The following is a 19,389-nucleotide window of genomic DNA, read 5'->3' on the forward strand; positions in this document are numbered from 1 at the left end:
TACTGCGGTTTGGAGGAAGGTAAACCATGGATGATGGGTCTTGAAGTACCTCCACGCGCTTTCCGAGACCGCTGCAACCCACAACAATGACTGAACAAGACCAAACTTGGCACACGTAACGCCCGTGACCCCCTTTACATCCTGGTGAAGTTTGGGGGAGGACAGACAATGGATGATGGGGTTTGTAGTACTTTCCAACCCTTTGGTTCCCACAGGCCACAGTGGCCCCCAACAAAGACCGATAAAGACCAGACTTGGAACACAGGGCACCCATGACCCACTCTACATCCCGGTGCTGTTTGGAAGAGGAGGGGCCATGGATGATGGGACTTGAAGTACCTTCACTCACTTACTGAAACCACAGCGACACTCATCCAAATACCAATAAAGACCAAACTTGGCATGGAGAGCCCTCATGGCCAACTCAACATTCTGGTGAGGGTTGAGGGAGAACAGACTATGGATGATGGCACTTGCAGTGCCTTAACTCACTTTCTGAGACCACTGCGACCCTCATCCAATGACTGATCAAGACCAAACTTGGCACGCAGAGCCCCCACGACCCACTCTCCATCCTGGTGTGGTTTGGAGGAGCATGGACCACAGATGATGGGACTCGCAGTACCTTCACTAACTTCCTGAGACCACTGCGAGCCTTATAAATAACTGATAAATACCAATCTTGCTACACAATTCCTTTCTCAAATAACCCGGGCAGCGCCGGGTCCCCAAGCTGGTATATATATATGCAGAAACACACACAAATATACACATATACACACATATTATATACATATACACATGCACACATACATACACATACACATACATAAACACATATATACACAATATGCATGTACTCATATAAATACAAAAATATATACACACATATATATACACACACACAAACAAAATTACAATTAAAACACACAAGTAAAACACTTTAACCCAGTGGTTCTCAACTTGGGGGTCGCGATCCCCAGGGGGGTCGTTCGGCAATTTTGGAGGGGTCGTGAGGCTGCCTCCTTAGGCCCCGCCCCCAATGCCACAATCCAATGCTCCCTTCGTCCGTAGGTCCAGATCCATCATTGTTTGGGTTCACAATGCTCTCCAGATGTAGGTAAACTTCATTTCCCTTAAATCACTGTCAATTCCTCCCAAACCCCTCCAGTATTTTTTGTTTGACATGGGAGTTCTGTGTGGAGGTCTCAGTGGTCTCTTCAGTGGAAGTCAGAGCTGAATCCAGTTGCGCCCGTACCTCAGGAAGTCTGATCTGGCCACGGTGGTCCACGCTCTTGTTACATCCCGAATAGACTACTGCAATGCGCTCTACGTTTGCCCTTGAAGACTGTTCGGAAACTTCAACTAGTCCAGCGAGCGGCAGCCAGATTGCTCACCGGAGCGACATACAGGGAGCATACCACCCCCCTGTTGTGCCAGCTCCACTGGCTGCCGATTCAGTTCCGAGCACAATTCAAGGTGCTGGTTTTGACCTACAAAACCCTGTAGGGTTCCGGTCCAGTGTATCTGTCCGAACGTATCTCCCTCTACGTCCCACCTCGGAGTCTGAGATCATCTGGGGAGGCCCTGCTCTCGACCCCACCACTGTCACAAGTGAGGCTGGTGGGGACGAGGAGCAGGGCTTTCTCAGTGGCGACCCCTCACTTGTGGAACTCACTCCCGGGGGAAATCAGGGCATCATCATCCCTCCTCGACTTTAGGAGGAGGGTGAAGACATGGTTATGGGACCAGGCCTTTGGGCACCTTGGCAACTAAATCAGACAACCAGGCGAGTAAGACCAGCAGGATTGATGAAGTGGAACGTAAAACTAGATCTATGAGTAGCGAACGCTGACCATGTAAGAGGAGAAACTGGGTTTGTATTTGGTTTTATTGATTTTATTGATTTTATGGTTATAATGTATATTTGGTGTTAACTGTGTGTTGATGTAATTCTGTGTTTGATTGTCTTTATGATGCAGGCATCAAATTGTGCCTTTGCTTTTGTAAGCCGCCCTGAGTCCCCTTCGGGGTGAGAAGGGCGGGGTAAAAGAACCCCAAATAAATAAATAAATAATCCGTTGAAGGTACTGCAAATCCCATCATCTGTTTTCCATACTCATAGAATCATAGAATCATAGAATCATAGAATCAAAGAGTTGGAAGAGACCTCATGGGCCATCCAGTCCAACCCCATTCTGCCAAGAAGCAGGAATATTGCATTCAAAGCACCCCTGACAAATGGCCATCCAGCCTCTGTTTAAAAGCTTCCATAGAAGGAGCCTCCACCACACTCCGGGGCAGAGAGTTCCACTGCTGAACGGCTCTCACAGTCAGGAAGTTCTTCCTCATGTTCAGATGGAATCTCCTCTCTTGTAGTTTGAAGCCATTGTTCCATTGCGTCCTAGTCTCCAAGGAAGCAGAAAACAAGCTTGCTCCCTCCTCCCTGTGGCTTCCTCTCACATATTTATACATGGCTATCATATCTCCTCTCAGCCTTCTCTTCTTCAGGCTAAACATGCCCAGTTCCCTAAGCCGCTCCTCATAGGGCTTGTTCTCCAGACCCTTGATCATTTTAGTCACCCTCCTCTGGACACATTCCAGCTTGTCAATATCTCTCTTGAATTGTGGTGCCCAGAATTGGACACAATATTCCAGATGTGGTCTAACCAAAGCAGAATAGAGCATGGGGAGCATTACTTCCTTAGATCTAGACACTCTGCTCCTCTTGATGCAGGCCAAAATCCCATTGGCTTTTTTTGCCGCCACATCACATTGTTGGCTCATGTTTAACTTGTTGTCCACGAGGACTCCAAGATCTTTTTCACACGTACTGCTCTCGAGCCAGGCGTCACCCATTCTGTATCTTTGCATTTCGTTTTTCCTGCCAAAGTGGAGTATCTTGCATTTGTCACTGTTGAACTTCATTTTGTTAGTTTTGGCCCATCTCTCTAATCTGTCAAGATCGTTTTGAATTCTGCTCCGTAGGGATACCAAGGTGCTTGTTTATAGGGCTATTGTTCTCCCAACCCTGGTATACGCCTGAGAGACGTGGACTGTCTACAGACGTCACATGCAACTCCTGGAACGATGCCGTCAGCGCTGCCTCTGGAAAATCCTGCAAATCTCTTGGGAAGACAAGCGGAGAAACGTCAGCAAAGACCACCAGCATTGAAGCGATGCTCCTCCGCCATCAACTCCGCTGGACTGGCCATGTAGTCCGGATGCCCGACCACCGTCTTCCAATGCAGTTGCTCTACTCCGAACTCAAGAACGGAAAACGGAATGTTGGTGGGCAGGAAAAGAGATTGAAAGATGGGCTCAAAGCCAACCTTAAAATCTCTGGCATAGACACTGAGAACTGGAAGCCCTGGCCCTTGAGCGCTGCAGCTGGAGGTCAGCTGTGACCAGCAGTGCTGCAGAATTTGAAGAGGCACGAATGGAGGGCGAAAGGGAGAAGCGTGCCAAGAGGAAGGCGCGTCAAGCCAACCCCGACCGAGACCGCCTTCCACCTGGAAACCAATGCCCTCACTGCAGAAGATGCAGGTCAAGAAGAGGGCTCCACAGCCACATACGGACCCACAAGAACACTGGAAGACAATCCTCCTCGGAAAACGAGGGATCGCCTAAGTACTTATGTTGAATTTGTAACAATGCAAACACATCCTGCATATCAGATATTTACATTATAATTCGTAACAGTAGCAAAATGACAGTTATAAAGGAGCAACGAAAATAATTTTATGGTTGGGGGTCACCACGACATGAGGGCTGGGCAACCACGAAAAAATTTGTTTCTAAACTCGATTCGTTTTTAGGGGGTTTTTGCGTTTTGTTTTTTAAAAGAATTCCGAAATTTTTCTTTAAAAAAGTTCGATATATACGAAATTTCGGAAATTACGAAACAATTACGAAACAATTACGAATCGATTCGTTAATGGCGGACGCGATTGCGCAATATGCTAAAAAACCTCCAAATGGGACAGGGGGAACTTCTGAAGCTTCCCTCTCCCTCTGTTGTTGACTGTTGGTGTGATAATTTATTTTTTGATCACTGCTAAAACAAACAACAACTATAAAACTTGCACCAGACATACGGAAATAATAACGAAACAATTCCGAAACGATTTCGAAACAATTCCGAAACGATTACGAAACGATTACGAAACAATTACGAAATGAATTGAAAAATTCATTTTGATTTTTAGTTGATCCTGAATGGTTCAATATCGGATCGTAAGCTACTTTACTAACTAACTAACTAACTAACTAACTGGAGCGGGTAGCAGGGAGCACACAACGCCCTTGTTGTCCCAGCTCCACTGGCTGCCGATTTGCTACCGGACCCAATTCAAGGTGCTGGTTCTGGCCTACAAAGCCCTAAACGGTTCCGGCCCAAAATACCTTTCGGACCGCATCTTGGCCTACGAGCCCACGAGGACCTTGAGACCGTCTGGGGAGGCCCTTCTCTCGATCCCGCCTGCCTCACAGGCACGGCTGGCGGGGACGAGGGAGAGGGCCTTCTCGGTGGTGGCCCCCCGGCTGTGGAACACTCTCCCTGCAGATATCAGACAGGCGCCCTCCCTCATGTCCTTTCGAAAAAGCCTTAAGACATGGCTGTTCGAGAGGGCATTTAATTAAGTGCTTTAACAATGTGGTAAAGAAGATCGGAATGGAACAAGGAATATGAGACTGGTTATGATTCTACTAAGAGACGAAGCGGATTTTAATGTTGTCTGTAATTGTTGTATAGTCTATATGTGGTTGTAATTGGTTTTCGTTGTAAATTGTCTTCTATATGTATTTGTACACCGCCATGAGTCGCCCTAATGGGCTGAGAATGGCGGTTAATAAGTGCATCAAATAAATAAATAAATAAATAATACTTTAAATACGAATTAATAACGAATTACGAAATTAATGAACGAAACCGCCCAGCCCTAATATTTAGGGGTCCCGGTGTTAGAAAGGTTAAGAACCACTGCTTTAACCAATTAAAAACACCAGATAAAAACAAATACAATGCAATTATAAGCAATATAAAAACAATACGGCTGAGAGAAAAGAACATAGCTGAGGGACAGATTCAGTGAGTGCAATACATTTTTACAGGAGTGCAGGAAAGTGCGACAATCCAGGAAACTGGGCAGGAAATAGTGTCATAACACAGGTTGAGGGAGATCATATGAGGGCCGGTGTAAAGTGCGGGACTTCAAGTAGGGATGAAGTCGAGCATGTGTCCATCCGTCCCCCAATAAGGGATGGTAACTTATAGTTCTGCAAAGGGCAAGGGCACCAGAATGCACAATAGGGGTTAAGTCTTGGTCAATTTGCCAAGACACTAACAACAGCAAGGACCCCAGGAGGTTTTCAGGAGATTGGTCCCTGGGCTCCAGACCTTGGAAAGAGTTACAGTTTTCCAAGGGCCGAGGACAAGTCTTGATCCTGGCGCTGCAGGAATCCATTCCTTGGCTCAGTGGAGATCATTAAGCACCCTTTTTGTGACTGTTGGACTTTCTTCAATTTCTTTTTGGTTCTAAAGAACTCATTTTCACATCTGAACTTCCCCAGTATGAACTATGGACACATGTTTTATTAAAATTATTTTAATCAAATTCTCTGGCGGGGGGGGGGGGGGAGGGAAGGGAGGCTTGATATGAATTTCTTGTGATTTCTATATTTCCCCATGTGTTTTCCCTCACAAACCCCTTCCCCTCTTCGAGAAGGGGGAGCCAACGAGGAAGTTGCCCTTTGGCGCTGAAAAGGGCAATCAGCGATCACAAAACCCCATATCTTGGAACTCTTGCATGGACAATAGAACTTGGAATTCCTATTTGCTTTCGGAGTTGGGACCGTCAAACTGGAATTTCCTTTGGCAAACATTTTTATCATTTCACAATGGGAGTGAGACGACGCCTTCCCCAACTTTGTTTACTTCATTCAAAACTCTTCATAGCAAACATCCACCCCAAGCCTCACCTTTGTGCCTTATCTGATCATAGCAGGAAAACCTGGCTCAAGTAATCAACATCAATCCCCACCCATCACCTAACAATAGTTGATTTCTCTAGCTGGCCGATTGCTCGGATGCAGGAAACTCAGGACATTGGAATTCCATAATCCTATCATAGATGCTTTGTTTCTCTTCCGTCCTGCCTCCCTCCTCCTGATTCGCCGAAGCGCCAGAGCGGTGGGAGCTTCCTAATTTATTTATTTATTTATTTATTTATTATTTACTTTGCTTATATACCGCTGTTCTCAGCCTGGGGGCAACTCACAGCAGTGTACAACATAGAAGAACAAGATTCAAAAGTCAAGACACAACCTAAAAATCAATCTAGCAATAACCAAAAACATCATCATCAAAAACATCAACAATATCAATAATACAAAAAGCCATTCACGTCGTCTAATCGTTTAAACCACAATCCAGGATCATTTTCCGTTGTTCCATTCCTGTCGTCATTACCAATTATTGCACTTCTTGTTCGAACGCCTTCTTGAACAGCCAAGTCTTTAATTTCCTGCGGAATATCATCAGGGAAGGAGCCAGTCTGATGTCTACGGGAAGGGTGTTCCACAGCCGAGGAGCCACCACCGAGAAGGCCCTGTCTCTCGTCCCCGCCAGGTGTGCCTGTGAGGCAGGCAGGATCGAGAGCAGGGGCTCCCCAGACGATCTCAAAGTCCTGGTGGGCTCATAGGCCGAGATGCGGTCAGATAGGTATCTTGGGCCGGAACCGTTTAGGGCTTTATAGGCCAACGCCAGCACCTTGAATTGAGCCCGGTAGCAAATCGGCAGCCAGTGGAGCTGGTACAACAAGGGCGTTGTATGCTCCCTGCGTCCCGCTCCTGTTAGTAACATGGCTGCCGCACGTTGGACCAATTGAAGCTTTCGGGCCGTCTTCAAGGGCAACCCCACGTAGAGAGTGTTGCAGTAGTCTAAACGGGATGTAACCAGAGTGTGGACTACCATGGCCAAGTCAGACTTCCCGAGGTACGGGCGCAGCTGGCGCACGAGCCTAAGTTGTGCAAATGCTCCCCTGGTCACCACCGAGACCTGGGGCTCCAGGCTCACCCAAGCTGCGAACCTGCACCTTCAAGGGGAGTGCGACCCCGTCCAGCACAGGCTGTAACCCTAATAGGCAGCGGAGGAGCCCTGTGATTGGTCCTGGTGAGGGAGGGCGGCCGAGTCTCCTCCCAGCTGTTATCTGGCCAGCCAATCACCAGCGAGCTGGGCAGGGGGCAGGAAGCGGGAGTTTTGAAACTTTCAAACCTGTAAATTCCTATAAAAATGCCTCTGATCTCTGTAACCACAGGCTTTGTAGGTGAATGATTGCTACATTGCATCCTTTTCAGCTGAATCGCTAATAAACACCTCGGTGCCTCTTCTTCAACTGTGGTGAGATTTATCTTGAATTATTTTAATTCAATAAAATTGCTGAAATCAGTAGCGAACCCTCTTTGGTGGGGTCTCAGGGTCGCTCCTCCGGGGACGACCTTCCTAAAGTTCCCACTGACTTCAGGAACAGGAAAATTACTGGTGAGCCGCTTAATCAAAAGCACACCGGAACATCTAGGTTTTTAGAGGACAAGGTGGGAGCCTGTCTGATCTCCCTAGGGAGGGAATTCGAGCTGGGGGGCCACCACCGAGAATAATAATAATAATATAATAAAACTTTATTTGTACCCCGCTACCATCTCCCCAAGGGACTCGGTGCGGCTTACATGAGGCCGAGCTCACAGCACATCAGCAAAACAACAACGGCAATACAAAACAATAAAATGAAACTCATAAACAAAAAAACAAGCAGTAAAACAATAGCACAACATCGCTTAAAAACCTACGGCTGGGCCAAATGTTATAATTAAATTTTAAAAAAATAATGCTGAGCATGACCAGGTGAAATATATAACTAGGATAGAATTTCAGAGAGGAAAGGGCGTGCAGACAATCCTAGATCATTAGAATCATAGAATCCTAGAGTTGGAAGAGACCTCCTGGGCCATCATCCAGTCCAACCCCATTCTGCCAAGAAGCAGGAATATTGCATTCAAATCACCCCTGACAGATGGCCATCCAGCCTCTGCTTAAAAGCTTCCAAAGAAGGAGCCTCCACCACACTCTGGGGCAGAGAGTTCCACTGCTGAACGGCTCTCACAGTCAGGAAGTTCTTCCTCATGTTCAGGTGGAATCTCCTTTCTTGTAGTTTGAAGCCATGGCTCCATTGCGTCCTAGTCTCCAGGGAAGCGGAAAGGAAGCTTGTCCTAATCTCCGTGGAAGCAGTAAACAAGCTTGCTCCTCCCTCCTCCCTGTGGCTTCCTCTCACATATTTATACATGGCTATCATATCTCCTCTCAGCCTTCTCTTTTTCAGGCTAAACATGCCCAGCTCCTTAAGCCACTCCTCATAGGGCTTGTTCTGCAGACCCTTGATCATTTGAGTTGCCCTCCTGTGCTGCTGAGTATGCATGCCCAGTGTGGAACACGTCTTACCACGCTAAAACAGTGGATGTGGCTCTGAATGAGACATGCCGCATTATCACGGGGTGCCTGCGCCCTACACCACTGGAGAAATTACACTGCTTAGCCGGTATTGCACCACCTGACATCCGCCGGGAAGTGGCAGCCAATAGTGAAAGGACCAAGGCAGAGACATCCCTTGTTTGGGTATCAGCCAGCATGTCAACAACTTAAATCAAGAAATAGTTTTCTAAGATCTATAGAGACACTCGCTGGAACACCCCAGCAAGCAAGAGTCCAAAAGTGGCAGGCTCAAACCCAGAATACCAAATGAGAGACTTCCCCCTGGACACACAGAATACGGGGCGACTTGGAAGACGCTGAACAGACTGCGCTCTGGCCCCACGAGATGCAGAGCCAACCTTCAGAAATGGGGCCACAAAGTGGAGTACACGACATGCGAGTGCGGAGAAGAGCAAACCACTGACCACCTGCTGCAATGCAACTTGAGTCCCACTACATGCACAATGGAGGACCTTCTCCATTGGAAGCTGGGACTTCCTGACTGTGAGAGCCGTTCAGCAGTGGAACTCTCTGCCCCGGAGGGTGTGTGGTGGAGGCTCCTTCTTTGGAAGCTTTGAAACAGAGGCTGGATGGCCATCTGTCAGGGGTGATTTGAATTCAATATTCCTGCTTCTTGGCAGAATGGGGTTGGACTGGATGATGGCCCAGGAGGTCTCTTCCAACTCTTTGATTCTAGGATTCTGACTGTGAGAGCCGTTCAGCAGTGGAACTCTCTGCCCCGGAGTGTGGTGGAGGCTCCTTCTTTGGAAGCGTTTCAACAGAGGCTGGATGGCCATCTGTCAGGGGTGATTTGAATGCAATATTCCTGCTTCTTGGCAGAATGGGGTTGGACTGGATGATGACCCAGGAGGTCTCTTCCAACTCCTTGATTCTAGGATTCTATGATTCTTGCAGCAACACCAGAGGCACTCCAAGTGGCCAGAGACTGGTCAAAGGACATTTAACCAATTACCAAGCTTGCAAATTATTTGTTTGTTTGTTTTAGTTCAACATGTAATACAGGAGGCAGAGAAGGGAAGGCCTGGCGGCGCCTGCGCAGAACGGTGTAGCAATGATAGGGAAAGGGCTGCGTCTCCTTTAAAGATGCAAATAAGCTCCGCGAGAGGGCGGCCAATCAGAAGCGCGGCTGCTCCAGGGGGGCGGGGCGGGCGACGTCACTGCAGGCCCCGCCCCTTCCGGCCCGGCCGCCATTTTCCAGGAAGAAGTCTTCTTGGGCGCCCAGGAAAGCCTTCCTTCTCCTTTAATCCGGTTGGTTTCTCTATTTATAAGATTTGTATGTCTGTCTGTGTGTGTCTGTGTATGTGTATATATATATAGGAGTTCTGTGTGGGAAGTTTGCCCCATTTCTGTCATTTGTGGGTTTCAGAATGCTCTTTGATTGTAGGTGAACTATAAATCCCAGTAACTACAAATCCCAAATGTCAAGGTCTATTTCCTCCAAACTCCATCTGTGTTCATATTTGGGCATATGGAATATTCGTGCCAAGTTTGGTCCAGATCCATCATTGTTTGACTCCACAGTGCTCTCTGGATGGAGGTGAACTACAACTCCCAAACTCAAGGTCAGTGCCCACCAAACCCTTTCAGTGTTCTGTTGGTCATGGAAGTCCTGTGTGCCATGTGTGGTTCAATTCCATCATTGGTGGAGTTCAGGATGCTCTTTGATTGTAGGTGAACTATAAATCCCAGTAACTACAAATCCCAAATGTCAAGGTCTATTTCCTCCAAACTCCATCTGTGTTCATATTTGGGCATATGGAATATTCGTGCCAAGTTTGGTCCAGATCCATCATTGTTTGACTCCACAGTGCTCTCTGGATGGAGGTGAACTACAACTCCCAAACTCAAGGTCAGTGCCCACCAAACCCTTTCAGTGTTCTGTTGGTCATGGAAGTCCTGTGTGCCATGTGTGGTTCAATTCCATCATTGGTGGAGTTCAGGATGCTCTTTGATTGTAGGTGAACTATAAATCCCAGTAACTACAAATCCCAAATGTCAAGGTCTATCTCCTCCAAACCCCATCTGTGTTCATGTTTGGGCGTATGGAATATTCATGCCAAATTTGGTCCAGATCCATCATTTTTGAGTCCACAGTGTTCTCTGGATGTAGGTGAACTACAACTCCCAAACTCAAGGTCAATGCCCACCAAACCCTTCCAGTGCGTTCTGTTGGTCATGGAAGTCCTTTATGCCATGTTTGGTTCAATTCCATCATTGGTGGAGTTCAGAATGCTCTTTGATTGTAGGTGAACTATAAATCCCAGCAACTACAACTCCCAAATATCAAGGTCTATTTCCCCCAAAATCCACCAGTGTTCACATCTGGGCATGTTGAGTATTCATGCCAAGTTTGGTCCAGATCTATCATTGTTTGAGCCCACAGTGCTCTCTGGATGTAGGTGAACTACAACTCCCAAACTCAAGGTCAATGCCCACCAAACCCTTCCAGTGCGTTCTGTTGGTCATGGAAGTCCTTTATGCCATGTTTGGTTCAATTCCATCATTGGTGGAGTTCAGAATGCTCTTTGATTGTAGGTGAACTATAAATCCCAGCAACTACAACTCCCAAATATCAAGGTCTATTTCCCCCAAAATCCACCAGTGTTCACATCTGGGCATGTTGAGTATTCATGCCAAGTTTGGTCCAGATCTATCATTGTTTGAGCCCACAGTGCTCTCTGGATGTAGGTGAACTACAACTCCCAAACTCAAGGTCAGTGCCCACCAAACCCTTCCAGTGTTTTCTGTTGGTCATGGAAGTCCTGTTTCCCATGTTTGGTTACATTCCATCATCGGTGGAGTTCAGGATGCTCTTTGATTGTAGGTGAACTATAAATCCCAGCAACGACAATTCCCAAATGACAAAATCATTTTTTTTTTGAGTGGAGGACATAAATTGGACTGTTAGGTGTCCTGTGTACAAATTTGGCCTTAAGGCAGCATTTCTCAACCTGGGAAGTCTAGACCCCAGGGGAGGGTCATCAGAGGGGTGTCAGAAAGGTCACCAAAGACCACCAGAAAACAAAATTTTCTGTTGGTCATGGGGGTTCTGTGTGGGATGTTTGGCCCAATTCCATTGTTGGTGGGGTTCAGAATGCTCCTTGATTGTAGGTGAACTATAAATCCCAGCAATTACAACTCCCAAATATCAAGGTCTATTTTCCCCAAACTCCATCTGTGTCCATATTTGGGCATATGGAATATTCGTGCCAAGTTTGGCCCAGATCCATCAGTGTTTGAGTCCAGAGTGCTCTCTGGATGCAGGTGAACTACAACTCCAAAACCCAAGGTCAATGCCCATCAAATCCTTCTAGTGTTTTCTGATGGTCAGGGGAGTTCTGTGTGAAGGAGGGAGGGAAATAAAGGGGAAGAAGGAGGAAAGGAAGGGAGGGAGGAAGGAAAAGAAGGAAAGGAAGTAGGGACAGGAAGGAAGGGAAGGAGGGAAAGGAAGGAGAAGGAAGGAAGAAAAGGAAAGAAAGGGAGGAAGGGAGGAAAGAAGGGAAAGGAGTGAGGGAGAATAGGAAGGTCCTTCACTCAAGCACCGTCGACCTTCCTCGCCTCCTCCTCCTCCCCTTCTTCCTTCCCTGGGGGCTCCGCTGCTGCCGCTGCCACTCATCCGCCCTTCCTCTTCCAACAGGAAAAGCAGCAGGAGGAGACTGCGCTCCTGACATAGCAGGGAAAGAGAAGGGGCTCCATGCGGCAAGCCTCCACCTCCACTCCCATGGTACCCACTCTCACTTGTGTCTGTGTGTGTGCCTAGCTCCTAATGCTTAACAGCCAGCTCTTTCCCCACGAGGAGGAGGGGGCATGGCCATGGGTCTCTTTGTGGGCATGCAGTTTCTCCTTTGTGGACATGTAGTTTAGAAGTCCTTTTTGCTTTTTGTTTTCATTGCTTTTTTGAGTGAAGGACATACATTGGGTTGTTAGGTGTCCTGTGTCCAAATTTGGTGTCAATTCGTCCAGTGGTTTTTAAGTTATGTTAATCCCACAAACGAACATTACATTTTGATTTATATAGCTTAAACTCAATATGGTGAAGTGAGGAAAAGAAGGAAGGGCTGACCTTGAGGCAAGATGGTTTGGTCTATGCAGAGTCTTCCTTTAAACAAGGCAATCCTAGAGGAGGAGGAGTGGGATACAGGAAGTGATGATTGATGAGATGAAAAACAAAGAGAGGGCAATAAGAGAGAAGACGACAGAAGTGGAAGCAGAGGAAACCAATGAGTTGGCTGGAGGACAGGAAGTGGTGGGATAGAGAAGCCTGGAACTTGAGGGAGAGACAGAAGGCCGGAAGTGGTCAGGAACACCATAGAAAGAGAGGAAGAGAAGAAAAAGTGGCAATATGAAGCAGGAAGTGAGCTGACATTACTGACAAACCGGCGTAAAAGGAAGATATCATTAAGGAGGGACACTCTGCAGTAAGTAAGGAATATGCATAAATATTAAAATAAATATACTGTAGCCTCCCTACTTCGCGGATTTTCACTTCTTGCAGGTAGTCCTGGAATGAGATACCTGCAATAAGTGAGGGAACACTGTATAGTTTCATTTATTTGTATGTATAATAATAATAAATAAATAATAAACTTTATTTCTACCCCGCCACCATCTCCACAATGGGGACTCGGAGCGGCTTACATGGGGCCAAGCCCGGACAACATTATAGCAAAATAAAACCAGAGCATAAACAACATCATCAAAATTACATAAAAGAAAAAAATAAACACAGTCATAAAATAACATTCCAATAAGCACAATCACAATAACAATGGGCGGGCCACATGTACAGGATGAAACGATTAAAAAGACTCTTAATGAGATAAAAATAGGAGCAAGTTATCTGCAGGGAACTCATAAAAACACACAGAGTTGTGAAGCTAAACTTCCCATTTGGAGGGCGTGTATTCCAGTGGGAAGAGCGTTGAGGGGTGCAATGGTGTCATATTGTGCACCTCCTCGCCAAAGACACAGCGGAAGAGCCAGGTTTTAAGGTTCTTTTTTAACGTTTCTAGAGAAGAGGCTTTCCTGATCTCTCCAGGTAATGAGTTCCAGAGCTTGTGAGATTGGTTGGGATGAAAGGAGGGAAATGTATGTCTATGTGTGTGTGTGTGTTGCAGGTTGGCGATGTATTTTTGAGGCTGATTCCCATGGCAGTGGTTCTCAACCTGTGGCTCTCCAGACATTTTGGCCTTCAACTCCCAGAAATCCTAACAGCTGGTAAAGTGGCTGGGATTTCTGTGGGTTGTAGGCCAAAACACCCGGGGACCCACAGGTTGAGAACCACTGCCCTATAGGCTCCAAATTCTAGAGACAACCCCACCAATGGCAAAGTGTCCTTGATCTATGGGAGTTGTTGTTCACCTACACTCAGAGGGCACTGAGAACCCAAATGACAATGGATCGAGACCCAGTATGCCCTAATTTGAATACTGGTGGGACTTGGGGGGGAAAAACGTTATTATAGAAGATTTATACCGACGATGACATATTATTTTTCCAACCCTGGACAATATTCCACAGGTATAAATACACCCCACTTGCTTCATTGTCCTACAGAAACTCTAAAGATACAATTAGCCGTGTTTTGTAAATAGTGGAGGTAAAGAAAGTTTTGTCACTATATAATGGTTTCTTGTGTGAAAATTGCTTAGAGTTAAAACAGTATGGTTTCAGTAGTACATGGGTTAAAACATTAGAATTGATAGCGTGCCACATCTGGAGTTTCCTGTGCAAACGGGAAAAGGAGGACAGTGTGCAGTGTGCGAAGATGTGAATGGACGTGACCAGAGAATGTGGTGTACATATGTCTGGAGTCAATTTCTGATGGCATGAAGACATCACAAATTCCCTCTGTGACATCCTGACTGAGTCATCCTGACTGAATAAATTCTCTCTGTGACATTCTGAAGCCGGCAGAAGGCGCTGTTAACCATGTTATGGAACTTGTGAAGCAACAAGTTCTAATAAGGAAACTCAGAAGAGGGGGAGATGGGCAGGATAGGTGTATAAAAGGAAGTGGTGGTGGGGAAAAGTCAGTAGTCTTTCTTTGCTGCAGAGATACAAGCAATATATCCATTTCAAAGCAAGCCGGCTTGTGAGTGGTTATTTACTATTGCTAAATAGATCCTACAGTCTGACAACATATTTTGTAAATACCGCAACTTCGTGCCTTCAAGACGTTCCTTTCAAGGTCGAAGTAGCCGAGATAAGAATGGGTGATTTATCATCCTTGATCTTTTTCTTCTTTCTTGACCAGGGAAATGAGGATTCTATGGAACCACTTCTTGGATGCAGTAAGGAAATCAAAAATATAGGAAAAATAACTCCTCTCAAGGTGATGGACTTGCTGAATTCTTGACTTCACATACAGATAAGAAAGGAAAAAGGAAGATTGAAGTATTGTAATTAAACACCCATATCAGTGTTGACATGGAGGAGAAAGCATCTGAATGCCTGGAATGTGGGAAGAGTTTCATTCAGAAGGATTGTCTGCAGCAACATCAAAGGATTCACACCGAGGAGAAACCCTATACATGCCTGGAGTGTGGGCACAGCTTCTCTCAGAGTGCAAGCCTACGCTCACATCAAAGGACTCACACTAGGGAGAAACCTTATACATGTCCAGAGTGTGGAAAGAGCTTCATTCACAGTTCAGGTTTACGTTCACATCAAAGGACTCACACTGGGGAGAAACCCTATCTGTGCCTGCAGTGTGGACAGAGCTTCTCTCAGAGTGGAAGTCTACGTTCACATCAAAGGACTCACACTGGGGAGAAACCCTATACATGCCTGGAGTGTGGGCAGAGCTTCATAGAGAATAGAAGTCTACGTTCACATCAAAGGACTCATGCTGGGGAGAAACCCTTTACATGCCTTGAGTGTGGAAAGAGCTTCATTCAGAATGCAGATCTGCAAAAACATCAAAGGATTCACACTGGCGAGAAACCCTATACGTGCCTGGAGTGTGGACAGAGCTTCGCTGAGAATGGAAATCTACACAGACATCAAAGGACTCACAATGGAGAGAAACCGTATACATGCCTGGAGTGTGGAAAGAGCTTCACTCAGAGTTCAAATTTACATTCACATCAAAGGACTCACACTGGGGAAAAGCCGTATACATGCCTGGAGTGTGGGCAAAGCTTCACTGAGAATGGAAATCTACATAGACATCAAAGGACTCACACTGGGGAGCAACATACATGCCTGGAGTGTGGAAAGAGCTTCATTCATAGTTCAGGTCTACGTTCACATCAAAGGACTCACACTGGAGAGAAACCATATACATGCCTAGAGTGTGGAAAGAGTTTCACTGAGAGTGGAAGTCTGCGTTCACATCAAAGGATTCACACTGGGGAGAAACCCTATAAATGCATGGAGTGTGGAAAGACCTTCGCTCAGAGTGGAAATCTACATTCACATCAGAGGATTCATACTGGAGAGAAACCTTATAGATGCCTGGAGTGTGGACTTAGCTTCACTGAGAGTAGAAGTCTACGTTCACATCAAAGGACTCACACTGGGGAGAATCCCTATACATGCTCGGAGTGTGGAAAGAGCTTTGCTCAGAGTTCAGATCTTCATAAACATCAAAGGATTCACACAGGGGAGAAACCTTATACATGCCTGGAGTGTGGAAAGAACTTTACTGAGAGTGGAAGTCTACGTACACATCGAAGGATTCACACTGGGGAGAAACCCTATACATGCCTGGAATGTGGAAAGAGCTTCACCCAAAGTTCAGGTCTACGTTCACATCAAAGGACTCACAGTGGGGAAAAATCCTATAAATGCCTGAAGTGATGACAGACCTTTACCCATTGTTCAAGTTTACATTCACATCAAAGGACTTACACTGGGAGAAACCCTATAAATGCATGTTGTGTGGAAAAAGCTTATCTGAGAGTTGAAATCTACGTAGACATAGAATTCACATTGTAGAGAACGGTGGTGTTTGACCCCAAAGAGAGTTTCCCAGACAGAGCTTTCCAGACTTCTCATGGTGGTCAAACACTTTTTAGAAATGCATCCTTTTGTGACACAGTAATTCAGTTTAACAAGCAAACCAGAGGTTAAACCAACCCCATGTAAGATTTTCAATCTATATAATATAATAATAATATAGAGAGAGACGTTTCATATGAGATAGCAGCTGCAACTCTACTGAACTCCATGGTTTCACATTGATGTTGCATTGTGGGCTGGGTGGTGGTGGTTGGGGTGTGGAAGGATTGGTGTGTTGGTTTTGTGATGAGCACCAGGATTATGGCACAATGAGTGTCAGCTGCATTAAGATCACTCTGACCAAAAGGTCATGAGTTCGAAGCCAGCCTGGGTTGGAGTGGGTTTCCAACCAATTGTGTAGCCTGTTGTTGACCTTTGCAACCTGAAAGACAGTTGTATCTGTCAAGTAGGAAAATTAGGACTCCAGCAAAGCGGGGAATGCGGAAGTACTTCATTAGTGTGGCAGATGGACGATGAAAGCGACAGCTCCCCTGGCAGCCAGAAAAAGTTAAATAGCCTCTGTCTATGTCTATATATGTTGTATGTCAAAATTGGCATTGAATGCTTGCCATATATGTGTACACTGTAATCCGCCCTGAGTCCCCTGCGGGGTGAGAAGAAGGGTGGAATACAAATGCTGTAAATAAATAATAAATAAATGTGTGCTGAGGAAAGCATTGAATTTTGTTTTACTGTGTACGACGACAATAAAGTTCCTCTATAATTCCATTCTATATAATTATTACTGTATAAACCAATTATTTGGTATTGTCAAAGGCTTTCATGGCCAGAATTGCTGGATTGCTGTGAGATTTTCAGGCTGTATGGCCATGTTCTTGTAGCATTCTCTCCTGACATTTTGCCTCTTGACATTTCTTCAGAGGTCTGTTGGAGGTGAGATAAATGGGGTGTGTATGTGTGTGTGTGAATACACTTGCTTCCAACAGGCAAGAGTTCTTTCTCGTATGCTGGACATTATTCCAAAGGTGTGTATGTGTATGTGTGTGTGTATATACACACACACATACATATACAAAAGGTTTCACGCTTTCATCCTTGATCTTTTGCTTCTTTCTTGACCAGGGAAATGAGGATTCTATGAAGTCATCACTTGGATGCAGGAAGGAAACCAATAAGATAGGAAAAAGAAATCCTGTCAGGGTGATGGTCTTGCTGAATTTTTGACCTCACTTACAGATAAGGAAGGAAAAAGGAAGAGTCAAATATCTGTATTACAATTAAATACCTGTATCACTGCTGACATGGAAGAGAAAGCATTTAAATGCCTGGAATGTGGAAAGAGCTTCACTCATAGTGGAAAGCTACATAGACATCAAAGGACTCACACAGGGGAGAAGCCCTATAAATGCCTGGAGTGTGGACAGAGCTTCACTGAGATTGTAAGTCTACGTACACATCAAAGGATTCACACTGGGGAGAAACCCTATTCATGCCTGGAGTGTGGACAGAGCTTCGCTTATAGTTCAGGTCTACGTTCACATCAAAGGATTCACACTGGGGAGAAACCCTATTCATGCCTGGAGTGTGGACAGAGCTTCGCTTATAGTTCAGGTCTACGTTCACATCAAAGGATTCACACTGGGGAGAAGCCCTATACATGCCTGGAGTGTGGAAAGAGCTTCGCTTATAGTTCAGGTCTACGTTCACATCAAAGGACTCACACTGGAGAGAAACCCTATAAATGCCCAGAGTGTGGACAGAGCTTCACTCAAGAGTTCAAATCTACATTCACATCAAAGGATTCACACTGGGGAGAAACCCTATCCATGCCTGGAGTGTGGGCGGAGTTTTGCTCATAGTTCAAGTCTACGTTCACATCAAAGGATTCACACTGGGGAGAAACCCTATCCATGCCTGGAGTGTAGAAACAGCTTCGCTCAGAGTAAAAGTCTATGTTTGCATCAAAGGACTCACACTGGAGAGGAGCCCTATACTTGCCTGGAGTATGGAAAGAGCTTTGTTCAGAGTAAAGGTCTATGTTCTCATCAAAGGACTCACTGGAGAGAAGCCCTATACATGCCTGGAGTTTAGAAAGAGCTTTGCTCATAGTTCAGGTCTACGTTCACATCAAAGAACTCACACTGGAGAGAAGCCCTATACATGCCTGGAGTGTAGAAACAGCTTCGCTCAGAGTAAAGGTCTACGTTCGCATCAAAGCACTCACACTGGAGAGAAGCCCTATACATGCCTGGAGTGTGGAAAGAGCTTTGCTCGGAAAAAAGGTCTACGTTCACATCAAACGACTCACATTGGAGAGAAGCCCTATACATGTCTGGAATGTGGAAAGAGTTTTGCTCATAGTTCGAATCTACATTCGCATCAGAGGACTCACACTGGAGAGAAACCCTATACATGCCTGGAGTGTGGAAAGAGCTTCACTGACAGTGGAAGTCTACGTTCACATCAAAGGACACACACTGGAGAGAATCCCTATAAAGTATAGATAAGGATTTGACCCAAGAAGCTCGTCTTGATCCCCGGGTCAGGCGCACTTCGCGTCTGGCAAGCAGACGGGAGGCTAGCCTGGTGCAAGGTCGTCGCAATGCTTTTATGATGCTGGGAGCTGAATGTTTTGATGTTTAGGCCTCCTGGAATCTCTGTGAAAGCGTCAGTTCAACGTAGCTTATTAGCCTGAAAGCTTCATGGAATAACCTTAGCCTGAAAAGCAGTACGCTTGGGATTTCTTGCATGGTGATTCTTGGGGCAAATGTTTCCTTGCTTGTACCTGGGACTCTGGCTTGAACTTTGCCAATAGGATTATGTCTCCTGCTTTTACCTGAAGATCTTTGGAACTGTATCCTGCATTTGACCTTAATCTT

General features: G+C 45.9%; 1 pseudogene; it reads left to right on the top strand.

Annotated features, from left to right (window-relative positions):
- The first annotated feature begins 8,988 nt into the window (after positions 1 to 8,988).
- Positions 8,989 to 16,573, top strand: LOC137097579 (zinc finger protein 420-like; annotated as a pseudogene).
- Positions 16,574 to 19,389: the final 2,816 nt, after the last annotated feature.

The sequence above is a fragment of the Anolis sagrei genome, chromosome 8, assembly GCF_037176765.1.
Source record: "Anolis sagrei isolate rAnoSag1 chromosome 8, rAnoSag1.mat, whole genome shotgun sequence".
Lineage (NCBI taxonomy): Eukaryota > Metazoa > Chordata > Lepidosauria > Squamata > Dactyloidae > Anolis > Anolis sagrei.